Below are 15,616 nucleotides of genomic sequence, written 5' to 3' on the forward strand. Positions count from 1 at the left end.
GGGGCCAAAGTAATGCCCAGTGGAGTGGTGGTTTGACGTGTAGTCTCAGGGAAACACTTCCCCTAAATTTGTTTCTCAGAGGAAGATACCTGATGGTGAATTCTTTCATCCTCTAGCATTCTATTCTGGAATGGAGACTACAGGTTTATGGCCCTGGAGATTTCTATTTCCCTCTCATTTTTAATTATTATTTTATGGTATCACAATGTGATAGGTGCTTTCCAGAGAAACAGGAAGGATGTTCAATATGATTTCGGGCTATTTATTGGGGCTGGTCAAAATTTTTCTGTCAAAAAAATTTTTTTTTAAATGGGAAGTTGGGTTTTTGACTCAGCAAAAGTGTGCATGGAAATTGTCTGCTTTCCTGGAAAAATTTGGATGGTTTGTCAGCATACCAAAAACCCCAAAAGCAAAATATTTTGGCCAAAACTTCTCATTTTTTGATAAAAAGATAAAATTTTCAGCAGAAAAAAAAATTCAGATCAGCTCTGAATTATTTATTTCTAGAGCTCTTAGGGGGAAAAAAATGGAATGTTCCTTTCAAGGGAAATGTTGATGTTTTAATATTATTTTCCATTCTGTATTAGCACAAAAAGGCAAAGTATCAAAGAAAAGAATTCTGAAAATAAAAAATGTCAAGAAACTTTGACTTGGAAACATCAAAATGGAAAATTTCAGCATTTCCAACCAAGATGGAATGATTTGATACGTTAAAATGAAATTTTTCCCTTCACATTTCTAACCAAAACATTGTCTGATTCAAATATCAATAGGAAATGAAATTTTTCATTTCCATTCTCCCCACTGGAAAAATCTAAGAATTTCACCAAGTTCATGTTTTCCTGGTGGAAACTTTCAATTAAACCACATATTCCAATAGGGAATTTTTTTAAACTTCAGCTCTGTTTATTTCTGCTGGTGAATTATGAGGAAGCTGACTGGCATCGATCCAGGTATGGTTTTTATTTAGCTCCCATTACTGTGGTATTTGAGCATCTCATGATCTTTAATGTGTTTCTTCTCTCAATACCCCTGTGAGCGAGGGTAGACACCTCTGTTAGGACCAATCAAGCCCCATACGTTAACTTTTTCCACCCAATACACACCCCTTCACTGGCCAGTCTCAGCTCTGGTCTGGAAGGCCACTGACTCCCACGCTGAGGAAGGAATTTGGTTTGAAACCTTCATCCAGCTCTGCAGTTCCCCACCACAGAGCAAGGAACCAAAATTCAGATTCTGAGGGAGCAGAAGAGCTTTTTGCAGCTCGGACCCATAGGAGCTGAGGAAACCAAACTCAGTTTACCTCACACTTTCATCACCCACCCGTCATAGCTGAATTCATCTCCCAGAGCTCTGGGACTGAGCTGGCCTCCTGGAGCTGCCAAATGTGAGAGTCAGTTCCCAGGACCGTGCAGTCCCTTCTCTCATGGCCTCCTCTCAACTCCATTTCTCTGTGCAATTCTTCAAGCAGCTGGAGACTGCTTTCCATTCCCCTCCACCAGGTTCCCTTTCTCCTTGACCTGCAGAGGCCCTGCTGTTGCTGGGAGCTGCGTCCCCTGGTCTCAGCAGGAGAGATGAATCTGGCCTCACGGTGTTCACGACGCTTCCCAGCATAAATCACAGTGACAGGAGCCCTCAGTGGTTCCTTTGCCATTTATCATAAACCTAACCCCTGCTGCTCAAATGCCCTCAATTCCCCAGAGGGGCTGGCAGCTCCATAGGGTGACAGTCCCCTAAGGAAGAGGGGGCAGCAGTGTTCCCGCAGACATGCTCCCCTCCCTGATAGGCTTCTCCCTTCAGCCTGTGGGAGGATAGCCTGGCAGAGGAGCAGCAGATGCTCTGGTTGCAGTGGGGCGGAGGACTTCAGTGCCATACTGCAGAGGTGTGGGGGTTGGGGGGGGATAGAACCTTCCTGATTCATCCTGGAGCCTGGGGGCGGAGGTCAAGTTGGTGAGTCAAGTTCACTCTCCCAAGTCTCATGGCTCAGCTCTTCCCACAAAACAATAGCTGCAGCTTTATGATTTCACCTCTTGGTAAATATTTACCGCTGATGTAATGCAATTGCTGTTGGAGCTGGTCAAAATGCCAGTTATTGTTCACGAGACAAGGTGAATGAGGTAATCTCTTTTATTGGACCAACTTCTGTTGGTGAGAGAGAGACACAGAGAGACAAAGATATTACCTCACCCACCTTATCTCTCTAATATTCTGGAACCAGCATGGCTACAACACCGTATGCAAGTTATTTTTCTGGGAAATTTTGAGGGGGAAAAGTTGTTTTTTAAATTTTTCAACATTTTTTTTTAATCAAAAAAACCCCAATCTCCCCAAAAATGTTTTTCCTAAAAAAAAACATTTACCCAAATATCAAACAAACAAAAAGAAAAATTTAACCCAAACCTGATTATTTTAAAACCAAAAAGTGAATTTTTTTTTCTGTTTCTACTGTTTTGGGGAAAGTGGAACCAAAGTGAAATTTTTCTGTAAACATGTTCACTTTGTTCAAAAAGCCATTTTTAATCAGAAAAGTTTATGATTTAAAAAGTTTCAACCAGTATGATATTTGTAGAGCACTTCTCATCCCAAAGGAAGGTATAAACTATAAAAAGAATAGTCTTCTCCCAACGATGAAAGGCAGCCACCTGTGGGGTGGAACAGGGCAGGTGTTATACAGCCACATAGCAACGCTGCAGGATAGTTTAGGACAGGAAGTGAGGGGGAAAGTACAATGTGGTAATTCATTCTAGTGCTTATAGTAAAAAACTGATTTGCCCCAGATTTAGGTCTTGAGCCTGCTCTTGTTTAAGTCAATGGAAAGATTCCCAGTGCTTTGAATGGTGCAGGATCAGCTCTTTGGTGCACGCGGCCAATACTGAACAAGTTTCTTTACATATACTTCTTGCTTCCATGGTCCTTCCACAAATAGCGGAGCCTTGCTGCATTGGAATGATGAGTGGAGATCACACTTAAACCACTGCAAACACCTACACTCTGTTTTATTTCCCTTCTACTCTGTCGCTTCCGGGGTCAAAATCACATGAAGGAGAAGAGCCCTTGTGGACCAGAATAGTATCAAATGCACCCAAAGTGAATCAAAACTCTCCGATCCAGGCCCCACTTTATCCAAACCCCCGAAGTTTGAGGGGAAGGTGGGCAGGAAAGGTATTCCAGATAAATGGTTCTCACCCAGTGGGCAACATGCTACTAGTTTTCCACTTCTGTGCCTCTCCCGATTGGAAACTAACAATCGGGCTGAATTTATGCAGCAAATCACAATAATGCATTTAGCCTCATAGCAACCCTGAGAGGTAGGCAAAGATTGCAATAAAGTTGTGACAAACAGGATTGCAGGCAAGAGACCCCCGGACTTTATTTCCTACTGTCTGTCACCTAACGTGGGGCAGAGTTAAAGGGGGAGGGAGGAGTCAAAAGCATCAGAGGAAATGAGGAGTACGAACCCCATTGAAAGTTCAGACACTTTCCACCAGAAACTACATTGATTTGAAAATACAATTTTCTGTCAGAAATCATTTCAGCAGAAACTGACTGGCTCTGAGGCCTTCTCACTTGAGAACACCAACGTGTACCCCATTTGCAGTGTCTCACCCCTCCACCAATACATGAGAGTGCTTCCACACCTTTGTGCTGTTTTCCCGATTTCTGGCCCATCCTCCCTGTGTCAGGCTCGCCCCGTTTTTTCTCTCACTTCACTCCCCCACTTCCTCCTGGAGCGCGTCCTTCTTGTATTCTTTTTCAACCACTTGCCCCTTAATGGGCCAATTAGCTCAATAACTTCATAGCCAGGATGTTTCTCTATAGGAATCAACCCTTCCCTGCTAGGGACAGGCGACTGTCATTTATTATTTAGGACCACGTATGTGTAGGATGCACTAGAGAGAGGCTCTAGATGGGTGTGCCCACCCCATAGCAGCCATCGCTGGTCAAGCATGGTACAGCAGGGCACTCCCTGCCTCAGTTTCCTTCCCTGAGGTGGCTCTCGACTCTCCTCACACCAGTCTGTGGTTGGAGATGTGGCTGAGCTATTCGGCCACGTCACAAACAAACCTAACCCCATCTGGGACAGCAAAAGTCCAAACAAACAAAGAGGTCCTTCTGGGGCTTCTCTTCAGCCCGTTCTCTGGGCCCTGTTCCCAGCTCCTTTGAGAATCTCTTTCTCCATTTTGGACTAGAGTACTGGCCCCCAGGCTGGTCCCCGGCAGACCCTGGCTCAGGGCCCTCTACATGAGTAGTTCCCAATAGTTCCAACACAGAGTGACCTCACACTCAGTCCTTTTATAAGATCCAGGTGTCCATGAATCTATCACCTCATCTTCTTAGCCCTTCTCCCTCGGGCTGGGAATTATGGCACAGGTGCAACTGGCCCCATCGCCTCCCCCTTAAAGGGACAGTCACTCGGTGACAGAGGCACACAGGTGAAGATGGATTCCCTGCCCCTGGGGATCTCAGCAGAAGGAGGGGGCAAACACAGGGAAGGGTGCAGGGAGGACAAAGGTGAAGATGATGAGCCAACCCTCAACTGGTGTAAATCCATTGACCGTCTGATTTACACTAGCTGAGGATCGGGGCCAAAACGGTCATGAGGTTGCTTGGGTGACGTGAGAATTGACTCTGGAGAGCACCGTGGGGATGGGGCAGGCTGCACTGAATGGTGACACACACATCCTCCACATTCCTCACACCCACTTTGCACCAGTGTAAGAGACCCGCACGAGGTGCGGGGCTGGGAGGAATCAGGCTTGAGAGCGTCATCTCATGGAGGAAGGTCCCAGAGGCCTGCAGAACCACCCTTAATCCTGTTCCATCCTTGTGCAATAAAACTACAGTGCTCCATCTGCAGGAGAGCCCTGCAAAGAAGGGGAGATTTAGCACTGGGTCTGACACGGAACCAGCTCCCCTTCTCTCCCTTCCGGCGTGTCTTTATAGCAGCCCCTCCAGGCTCCACTGCTGGGAGTGGAGAAGCGAGAGGGGCATCTGGGCCCGAATTAACATTCAGAACACACAATCTCCAGAAGGCATGTTAAGCTCAACGTGCACAGAGAGAAATTTCAAAATGCCACAGAGCTCAGAAGATATTGTGTTACTATCCAGCGACCCGGACATGAGCGCAGAGACATCTTATACCAGGAGGTGTGAGCCAGCAGACTTCAATTAGCCCGAGAACCGAGTCAGGGTAGATATGGCAAACACCCTGTCCCTTAATGTGGCTGGCTACTCGAGCGTCATAAACGATGCATGTATCGGATCAACATTAAAGAGGCGGCAAGCAGCTGACTGCTGAGAAGATCATTTCTCTCCCCCTCCTCCTTGCACCACATCTGGATACCTGGCTACAGAACAAAGGATACCCAGACAAAGTCTCCATGCTGGGACTAGAATGTGAGAGCAGCTGAGAATAATAGGAGTGGGGGGTGGAGAAGAAAGAGACACATATAGGTATCTGGTGGCTGAGATCCTGAGATGTAATGAACATAAAGCTTTTGGGGACACTCAGAACTCCCCTTTGAAAAGTTCCCCTGGCTGGCATGTCAAGGAGCTCAGATCTCCTTTCAAAAGGTTCCTTCTCCCCTGCTCTCCCTTGTTCGCTTTGTAATGGGCAGCTGTTTCTAATGATCTGTAAATGTTAAATGCTCCTTAATTCAATCCAAGCACTTGTTCTCAGATGGTAAATCCTTCATCTGTTCTGCTATCAACTGGGCCTCAAGAGCCATTGGTACCTGCTCCCCAGAGAGGCCAGGTCGGGATTTGTTGGGGCATTTGCAGGTGCAAGGATAGAGGTGCTGTAATTGAGTAGTTCCATTGTATTTTATAAAGGTTCTTACCCCTCGCGCATCACCACCATATCTGAGCAGCTTCCAGTTATGCCTTAAGCAGCGTGACTAACACTGGTCGCGTGTGGTTGGTTCTTTCTCTCATCCTCTCTCTGGTGATTGGGCTCATGTAATATTCTGCCTCATGCCACATCAGAATGGACCAACGATCTGTTCAATCCAGAGCACAGCTCCGACCACATTGGAGCAGATGAATAGTCCATTTAATCATCCTAGCTCCTGCCACATTGTAACTGACCAATGGCGCACCTAGTCCTGTATCCCAACTCATGCCACATCTCCACACACCCATCTAGTTCTGGATCCCAGGTCCTCCTGTCCCACCAGAACAGACCCCGGGTCCAAGATCTAACCCCATCACCCTTACTATGCCAGAATAGATTGATGGTCTTTCCGATCCCATCTCCATCCACTGCCTGTTCCGTATGTTTGAAAGGGAAGCACAAAATTCATTGAACACACAGAACCATAGAAATGTCTTGCTGAAAGGGGCCTTGAGAGGTCATCAAGTCCAACCCTCTTTGCTGATGCAGGGCCAAGTAAACCGAGATCAATTCTCACAGGTATTTATCCAACCTCCTCTTCAAATCCTCCAATGACGGGAATTCCACAACCTCCCTTGGAAGCCTATTCCAGAGCTTAATTACCCTCATATCTAACCTAAATCTCCCTTGCTGCCGATTAAGCCCATTATTTCTTGTCCTACCTTCAGTGGACCTGGAGAACAATTGATCACCCCCCTATTATCCACGTCCCGTGGTACAATATAAAACCGCAAAGGAAGCAGCAATGTTATCTCTTGACTCCTTCACATTCTCATTTTACAAACCCACACAATCATCGTCTCACATCTTTACCCATCACACACTCACGACCCCATGTTACCCAACTGCCTGGTCCCAGAAAGCACCATCACTGAAAAAAGACACACACGTGTATCCCGTGGAGTTGGACTGAGACAACCACTTGGCTTCCACCTCTTCCATTGCTGCTGTTTGGGAAGTTTCGGTGCAGACAGTCCAAGAACTAGAACCTCTGAGAAAACCCTAAACCAGGCATCCCCTCCCCATCAAATATCACTAGATTTTGCAATTTATACCAGACGGGCTGAAGGGTGGGTGGGTGGGAGGGGAGATTTTCTGTTTAAATCCATAGGAAACTCTCTCTCTCTGCCAACAATTCTTAATGATTTACTGAGGTATCAGCTCTTCCCCGTAGACCTGGGACAGATCCTTCCTTTGATCAACCGGGTGACTCACCATCTGGAGTGAGGGTGATATACGACAAATGCGAGCTATTTCTGCACATGTAAGAAAAAATAGTCATCATCGTTGGGAGGGGTGGGGGGAAAACAAGCCACCCACAGGAAATGCCCAGCTTGGGCTGCTCCTCACAGCTCTGCTGAGCCTTCTGCACCTGGGTGAAGAGCTCTGCAACCCGCAAACTGCTGCTTGCGGGGCGTGGGAGCAGGAGGCGTCCTAGATCTAGAACAAATGGCACAATGCCAGCCTCGGAATAGAATGGATTGAATTTCAGTCTCCATGCGGCACAGTGGGGCTAGTCCTGCATCATCCGTGTTCCATGGGGCTTGACACGCACAGCTGAAGGAGTGGGGTCGGGAAACGTAGCCAAGGCAAGGGCAGCGCCTGTATGATCCACAGCCATGTGGAGCCAGCAGCCGCTAGCTCCTGCACAACTGGGGATTAGTGGGGACATGGCGCATATTCTGCAGATGCTACCCCACGCCTGAGGCTGAGGGGATCCCATGGCCAGTGCTGTTCTGTGCCCTGGCCATGGGATCCCCATGCACCAAGCAAGTATCAGCAGTCTAATGGTGGGTGGAGGTGGATTTGCCATTTTTAAACCAGGGGATTGAATTCCCCTCTCAGCCCAGCAAAAACTGGTTCCACCAGGTCAGCACGCCCTCCTCCCCCACAAGTGAGAAGCACATCCTTAACAGCAGGTGGTTTTGGAGGGTCACTGGTGGAGGCACATGGTAGGAAGCCGATAGCTGACTGAATCTAGAGGGCCTAATTCATATGGCTTCGCTGGATGAATATGGCCCAGGGGATGCATCCCTCTCAGGGAGGAGGTCAGTGACTGGGTGCAGTCTAGAGAGAAGCCGCGTTCCCTGGGGCGGTGGTCTGCCCAGGACATGACATATGGCCCTGGCAGCACCTCTCACAGCTGCTGAGCAAGCCCAGGACCTCCCAGGGCTGGTGCTTGCCGCTGTGTGCATTGCAAGGGGGATCATTCTCGGCTGATATGCAGCATGTTTGTGTTCTCTCTGCTAAGGCGGCAGCTCCCCATAATTAACATTTCTGTCCCTAACCTCTCACCTACACATTTAATTCCTGTTCCTCTAACTGCCTTCAGCACCATGATAATTAATGATAGAGAATTCTGCGGCCTGCGCTTTCCTGCTGTCAAACTCTCCAGCAGCATCTCTCTGTCTCCTACTCCTACCCCACCCCCACCCCTTGCCAATCTAGCCTCTTCCTTCATTAGTTTCCTCTCCCTCTCTCTTTCTCTCAGCTGCTTCGGCTTCTCTCATTCTGTCTCTCCTCAGCCCCGGTATAGTTCCCTCCCTCCCTCATCTACCTCTCGTACATTTCATTTTGACTTTGCTTCCTCCAAGACAAAGTTAAGTGCTGGGATTAATCTTGGCACATAGATTTGCATCTAGGCTCGAAGAGGACGTGTGGAAAGGAAGCGCTGCAGATTAATGGTGATTGAAAGTCCAGTCGTTCCTTAAATGGATTCCTGGATAGTGAAATATGAGGGTAGGCAGCTTCAGGGAGAAAAATATTCTCTCCCATCCCCCGTCCGCTCCCCCAGCTGATCGCTCTTCCTCTAGGAACAGGACTGGGACTCAGGAGTTTGGGGTTCTATCCCCATCTCCTTCTCCGTGACTCAGTTTCCTCTCCTACCATTTGTCTGTCATGTCTATTTAGACTGTAAGCTCTTTAAGGCAGGGACGAGCTAGTACTATGTGTCTGTTCTCAGTTCAGGCACCCCGGTAATACAGACACTAATGAAATGACGATGCAGAACAGTAATCGACCAAGCAGGTGTTTGAGCTGCAGAGATACCAGGAGATGGGTAGTCTGCAGGAGGACCACCCCCTAGCTGCATCCTGCCACTGAGATTCCTGGCAGCAGCAAGGAAAGATACGAATGCAGCGGAGAGGACCCACCCTGGATTACACTGGCCACAGAAGAAGTGGGAAGGCAGACCCAGAAGGGGCTGAGGGACTGAATGTCAATCCAGGGCCCCAGCCAATAGATTGTGTCTTGATGTCAGTACATATTAACTCCACTGGCTTCAGCAGAATCACTGGATACAGCTACACTGTAAAAAACAAACCAACCCACAGCAGCGAGTCTCAAAGCACAGGTCAATGGGCTCGGGCTTGCGCTAGGGGGCTAAAAATAGCAATGCAGACATTCCCACTCGGGCGGGAGCCTGGGCTCTGAGGCCTTCTCCCCCCCCCCCGCCCCCCCAGGTTTCAGAGTGGGAATGTCTACACTGCTGTTTTTAGCCCTGGGGTGGTGCAAGCCCCCAGTCAGTTGACCGGGCTCTGAGACTTGCTGTGTAGACGTACCCTCCGTGGCTTGGCCCTCCTGTAACCCAGATCAGAATCTAGCCCGTGGGTTGGACCTGTAAGAGCCCTCCCCACTGCCCTAACTGCTCTCCCATTGAAGTCATTAGGCCTTCCTGCCCCTTCGAAAATCCCACCTCACATAAGCCAAGGCAGAATTCCGCCAGGGATTGCACCAAACACTCCAGCCCCCCAGGGCAGAACGCTGCCAACTGAGGTGATGTATCATCACACCAGCACTCTGCTCTCAGATGCTTCTAAATCCCTCAGGTTGAGACTTTACAGCCTGCTCTGACCAGAAGCCAGGATCCCCTACGGTGGAACTCCGCCATGTCGTGTGTCCCAAACAGCACCTGGTTCCGGGTCAGGAAACCGTTTCCAGGAAGCTGTTGCAAAAACCTCCAGAGGTCTGGATAGATGAGAGATGCCACTGCTCTTTGATGCAAAGCCAAAGTTGCTTGGACATCCTCTAATCCTCCATCGTCCCCTTCACGAGGCCTCCAGCCCTCATCCCAGCCTCCTGACTACTGCTCTTTGCAAAACGCCATTTCACCCAAGCCCCTTTTCCCTGCTTTCTGTGTTTGTCAGCTGCATTCGCCAGCAGGGTCCGGACCATGATGCGAGACGCTCAGCTCAGCGAGCCCTGCAGAATCACTGCTCCGTATCCCCCTGACAACTGTCTGAGGAGAGGAGAAGTCATTAAAGAACCTCACCGAGCGCGCTGTGCTCTCTGAAACAATCTGCAGGAAGACGCTTCGTGCCATACCTCAGGGGGCAAGAGGCTCAGCTGTGCCGGAGCAGCAATTGGTGAAGCCTCGTTAATGAAGCAGATTTCGGTGACTAGGGGCAAATGGAGAGAAAGAGCAGAGGCTTCATCAAATCATGCAGTGTGGGCATGCGGGGGCAGGACTTCAGCTGGTGTAAACTGGCATGGTGCCACCGCTGTACACCAGGGGAGGATGCGGCCAGCTCCCCTACCTACTGCTCCTTTGTAGATCACCCCTAATTTCCTCCTGTCATGAACGCTGCAGCAGCAGGCAGGCAGTGACTCAGAACAGGGGCCTGTAAGGTAACTAGTCACTTCCCTAGAATTCTTAGGCCTCCATGGGAATGCCAGAGCCGCAGTGCAGCACACAGAGGGAGCTGCCCAAGGATTGCCCCCCTTACTTCATTTACTGGATAACCCAACATCCCATGGCTCCGGTGCTCCCCTTCCCCACACCAAGCCGGAGCGGGACCCTCCAGGCTGACCTGTGACCAGATCCTCAGCTGGCACCAATCCACACAGCGAATCTCTGCAGGCGAGTGGCTTAACAAGGTGCTCATGGGGAGGTGGGTGCATATAACCAGGGGCCTGGAAGCAGATTACTATGGAGGACAGAGCAGTGTGACAAAGGAGTTAGTTAACCCAGCATTTGGGCCTGATGAGCAGACAATCATTTCCATTTGTTGCCGGAGGAATTTTCCAAAGAGTTCTAAAATTTGGGACAGAAAATTCATCCCCTCACTATCCCTCTGCCTGCTATATCGGGTGCCAGGCAGATTTTCTTTAGCACTGGATCCACACCTGGTCTTTTCCATTGTTGCTATTTGTATCATCAGATCATCTAGGAGTCCCGGTCAGGGATCAAGCCCCATTGCGCTAGGCGCTGTGCAAACACAGAACACAAAGACACTCCCTCCCCCAGACTGAGCTCACAATCTAGTCTTATAGAGTTTACAGTCTCCCCTACAGATCCCCTGGGACATCTGGACCACTGGGCATTTTAGCGCATCCTTTAGCTTCTGTGCTGAGCTGCAGGGAAGGAAGGCAGGCTAAAGGGAGGGATAGGCGGGAGAGACAACAGAAAAAGCCTAGGGATGTTCCCAGCTGCTCTACAACCTCCCTTCAGTAATTACAGCCCCTCCACCCCCCTATTCATCACCACAACATCCATTTAGCTATTGCCTGGGACATGTGGCCCTCCTCTCACAGCCCTTCGTCACTCTGAATCGATTTCCAATAGTGACCGAACAGGCCCCGGCCATTAACGAGTTCATTTCCATCACTTAGATGCAGATGGATTCTCCTAGGAATGGCAGGGTCACTGAAGTTTCATTAACAGACCCTGTAAAAGTATCTAAATAATGTTTTTTTTTCAACATGACAAGCCAGCTGAGTCCATCGTGCCTTCTCCGGAATGCTCTTAGATATGCCAGAGACACACAGAAGAAGAGGAAAGCCCTTAAGGTTTGCCCCTGCCATTACATGATCCATAGAACCTCACCTGTAAAGGAGGGTGGAGAGCCCAGTGTTCCAGAGCAAAAACCCTCTGTCTACTACTCTGGCCCCCATCATCCGAGTATCTGAGCACCTAATCGATGTTAGCCTCGCAGCACCCCTGTTAGGCAGGAAAGTATTATCCCCCTTTTACAGATGTAAACTGAGGCACAGAGAGATCAGGCGACTTGTCACACAGGGAGTCTGTGGCAGAGCCAGGAATTGAACCAGCTCTAGTCCTGTGCTCCATCCCCTATAACATTACCCAGCTCTTTCCATCAGTTGATCTCAAAGCACTTTACCATCATTTGCCCTGTTTTACAGGTGGGGAAACTGAGGCATGGAGCAATGATGTGACTTGCTCACAGTCATCCAGCAGGCCAGTGGCAAAGCTAGGAATAGAACCTGGTTTCCTTAGTCCCACTCCTGAATCCGCTAGGCCACGCTGTCTCCCACTGGACCAACTTTCCTACTTTACAGGCATTGAATAAACTCCAAACTTACCCACTTCCCGAGGTTTGGTAACTTAAATAAAAATGTTATTAAGATGATGTTTAAAAAAAGTGAACAGTACAGAATTTAAGCATAGAAGTTTCTGGTTATCAGGGAATAACGTACAGATTATCAAGGGGTGAGAAGTTCGGTTTAAGATTGGATGGCGTAAGGAATACATAATCTGCAATATCCCCGATTGGGGGTAAAAGCTTAATGGGTCAAAGTACAGACATTGAGATATGAGGGTTTGTTGTTCATATAATGGCTATGTTCGGGTGTGGAGTATAATGAGTGGATACGATGATGAGGATGGATTGACCCTCATTTGGTGAGATTTAACATTCAGTGGTTCCAGTTCATATGGTCCAATAGACAAGGTCTCTTTCTCGTAGTTGATGCACGATGTCGCTCCAGCTCACGCCTCCTGGTACTATTGGTGGCGGGTGACGTGTTCAGTGTAGAAGTCCCTGGACCGTCAGATGGTGTCTGAGACCATGAGGCGCCACATGAGCTGAGCGTAACGTCGACCAATCCCGCAGCACACGCTCGTTGCAAGGGTCCCAAGTGCCCAGGACTCCGACGATCAGGGCGTCCATCTGCACCTCGTAGCCCTTCGCTCTCAGGGTGTCGGCCAGGGGAGCATACTTTTCCAGATTACGAGCTCAGGCTTCATGAAAGGCCGGGGTCCTGTTCTCAAAGGAGACCATGACGTCAACAAGGATGATTCTTTTTCTGGGCCTTGTCGATGATGACGACATCAGATCGCAGATGGCTGTCGGTACCAGGGATGGCGCAGTTCATGGCGACCTCACCCAGGTGTGGTGAGATGGCTTTCACCAGGCAGTTCTCCACCGTCATAACATCAACTGCAGCCGCAGGTTTCTCCCCAAGCTTGACTGTACACTGCTTTCAAGTTACAGCTGGCCAAGTTTTCTGAATTCTGCATCTTCACTGAGCATTTCCACGGCTACTTGCACCAGTTTCCACCAGTTGAGGATCTGCCCCCAAAATCCTCCTGTTAAAAATCAGAAATCACAATTAGCCCTGACTGCCCCTCTAGCGAGCTCTAATTAGTCACAGGCCTCGCTGGTGAACTGGGTCTTGAGGAGGCATTTGCGGGAGAAGAGGGTTACAGCCTGATGGATTAGTTGGAATGGCATGGAAGCAAGTGGGAAGATGGCTCCCGAAGAAGCAAAGAGGGAATCAAGGCCGATATCTGGGTGATTAGATCTGAGAAGTGCATTGAAGGGGAGGACAAGAAGCTCATGTGAGAACTGCCATGTTGGCTAACAAACTGGGGACTGACCTGGGGACCTTCAACACTAAAAGCCCGAGCTTGAGCTAAAGAACCAGGCTGCCCCTGGTGGTCCTTTAACAGACCCATATCCTGTGTAGATCAGGCATCAAGGTGGGATTTGTTACCCACACTCCCCTGTACATTGCACTTGCAGTGGATATGGTGGAAGAGCAAGTGGAGGATTTCATTCAAGGAGGTGATGTGCAGGGAGCTGCAAGCGAGGAAGACACGGTATTAGCAGCCTTTTGCACACTGCGGAAGGACGGAGCATTGGACAAGGACTGGAGAAGGGCATGTTGCAGCAATCCAGATGGGCGTGGAGGAGAGTTTTTTGCTACCAGAAGCGGGGATAAAGGGCAGACTTTAGTGATGCTGTGCAGGAATCAGCAGCAGGATTTGGATGTGAAGGGAAGGGGGGACAAAAGGAGGAATCAAAAGAGACACCTTGGCTAGGGGCCTGAGTGACAGGGAGGATGGTGGTGCTTTCAAAAGTGGCAGAGAAGGTGGGGAGTGGAGAGGGTTTGGGAGGAAAGCACAGGGCATCAGTGAGGGGCTGGCCGCGAGCTGATCAGAACTGTGCATGCCTACACACATATCCCAGTCTAACCCTCCATAACACAGCTCAGCAACCCCCTCCTTTGTGTTAGACTGAACAATTCCCTGCCCGCAGACCGCTGGGGAAGTTATAATGGGCCACAGCCCTGTGCTTAGCCGTACCTTTGACTTGCCCTCTGTTTATGCCTCTCAATTACTCTGTTTACTTCCTTTCTTTTTACTGCCTTTAAGCGCAGTGATGAATTTTATCGGCTGCTCCCCACAGAGCTGAGGGTTTCAGAGCATATGGGCCATTCAGGCTCCATTCTTCTCGGGTTTATTTTCTCTTTGCCTCCAGTCCAGTGTCTTCACATGTCTTCAGCGTGAATGGCATCAGCCACTCTTGCCTTGTGAGTGCAGATGTGGCTTCATAATGATTACGGTGGTGCAGAGAGATCTCAGTGGAGATCAAGGCCCCATTGGGCCTGGCGCTGCACAGGAACAGAGGGAGAGTCCGTCCTGCCTCTGAAAGCTCACAGATTAATGAGACAAGGCAGAAAGGGAAGCAGAGGCAGAGGGAGGGGAAAAGGCTTGCCCAAAACCATGCAGCAAAGCCAGGAAGAGAATCCTGCTTCCCATTCTGATGCCCTATCCACTAGCTTTTCTGAAGGCTCACACTGCTCCACCCACTTCCCTAGCACCCTCCATCTAAAGCTCAGGAACAGCCCCCCCCCCCCCCCCCCCGGCCCCCCAGCCAGCAATGAGTTGAACCTTTTGGGGAAGGGAAGTAGTGTTCTCATCCCCATTTTGCAGAGAAGGAAACTGAGGCAGAAAGGGGTAAATTGTGGTTTTGAGCCGTAGTTGTCAGCGGTGCGCAACACTTCCCTAGTGGGAGCTCTCAGGTGCCCCGGGGGAGACTCTGAAAAAGATCCCTGGGTGCTCCCCCACCCTCAGCCAGCTGGCAGGTGTGCAGGGGACGATAGCCGTGCCATCTCCCCCTCTAGAATTCCAAGCGCCACTGACCCCCTGAGCCGTGGGCAAAGGTCAAGCATCCTTCTGCAGAGGCAAGGGTGCCCTTGTGAGCCCGGGGGAGGGGGGTCAGGCGCAATCTGGCCTTGAACGACATGCTCAAGGTCGCACAGGAAATCTGCAGCAGAGCTGCGATTAGAGCCCAGGAGTCCAGCTGGACACAATAACTGCCCAACCATCCTTCTGCCCCGCACTGTCTGGTTTTGAGGAGAGGATGGGCCGTGCACGCTCACAGCTGTCCACCCCACCCAGACCTGTTTTCAGCCAGTGCCAGCATTTCTTGGCTGCTAAGGGGGACATGCAGAAGGGGCAGCGCTTGTCGGTGGAGGGGAGTTTTTGAAGGCTCTGCTTGTTATACAGTCAGCAGGGGAAGACATCCCCTCCAGCTGGGCTCCTGCTGGGGTTAGCAGAATAGGTAACTCCAGCTGCCAGTCATCCTTCCTGTTCCAGGGCTTGATCCCAGGTCCACTGAAGGCAGTGCAAAGTGTCCCCTTGACTTCACTGGCTCAGGCCTGGGGTGACTGACAAGCAAGCTCCACGCAAGTCCCAGT

The sequence above is a fragment of the Chrysemys picta genome, chromosome 16, assembly GCF_011386835.1.
Source record: "Chrysemys picta bellii isolate R12L10 chromosome 16, ASM1138683v2, whole genome shotgun sequence".
Lineage (NCBI taxonomy): Eukaryota > Metazoa > Chordata > Testudines > Emydidae > Chrysemys > Chrysemys picta.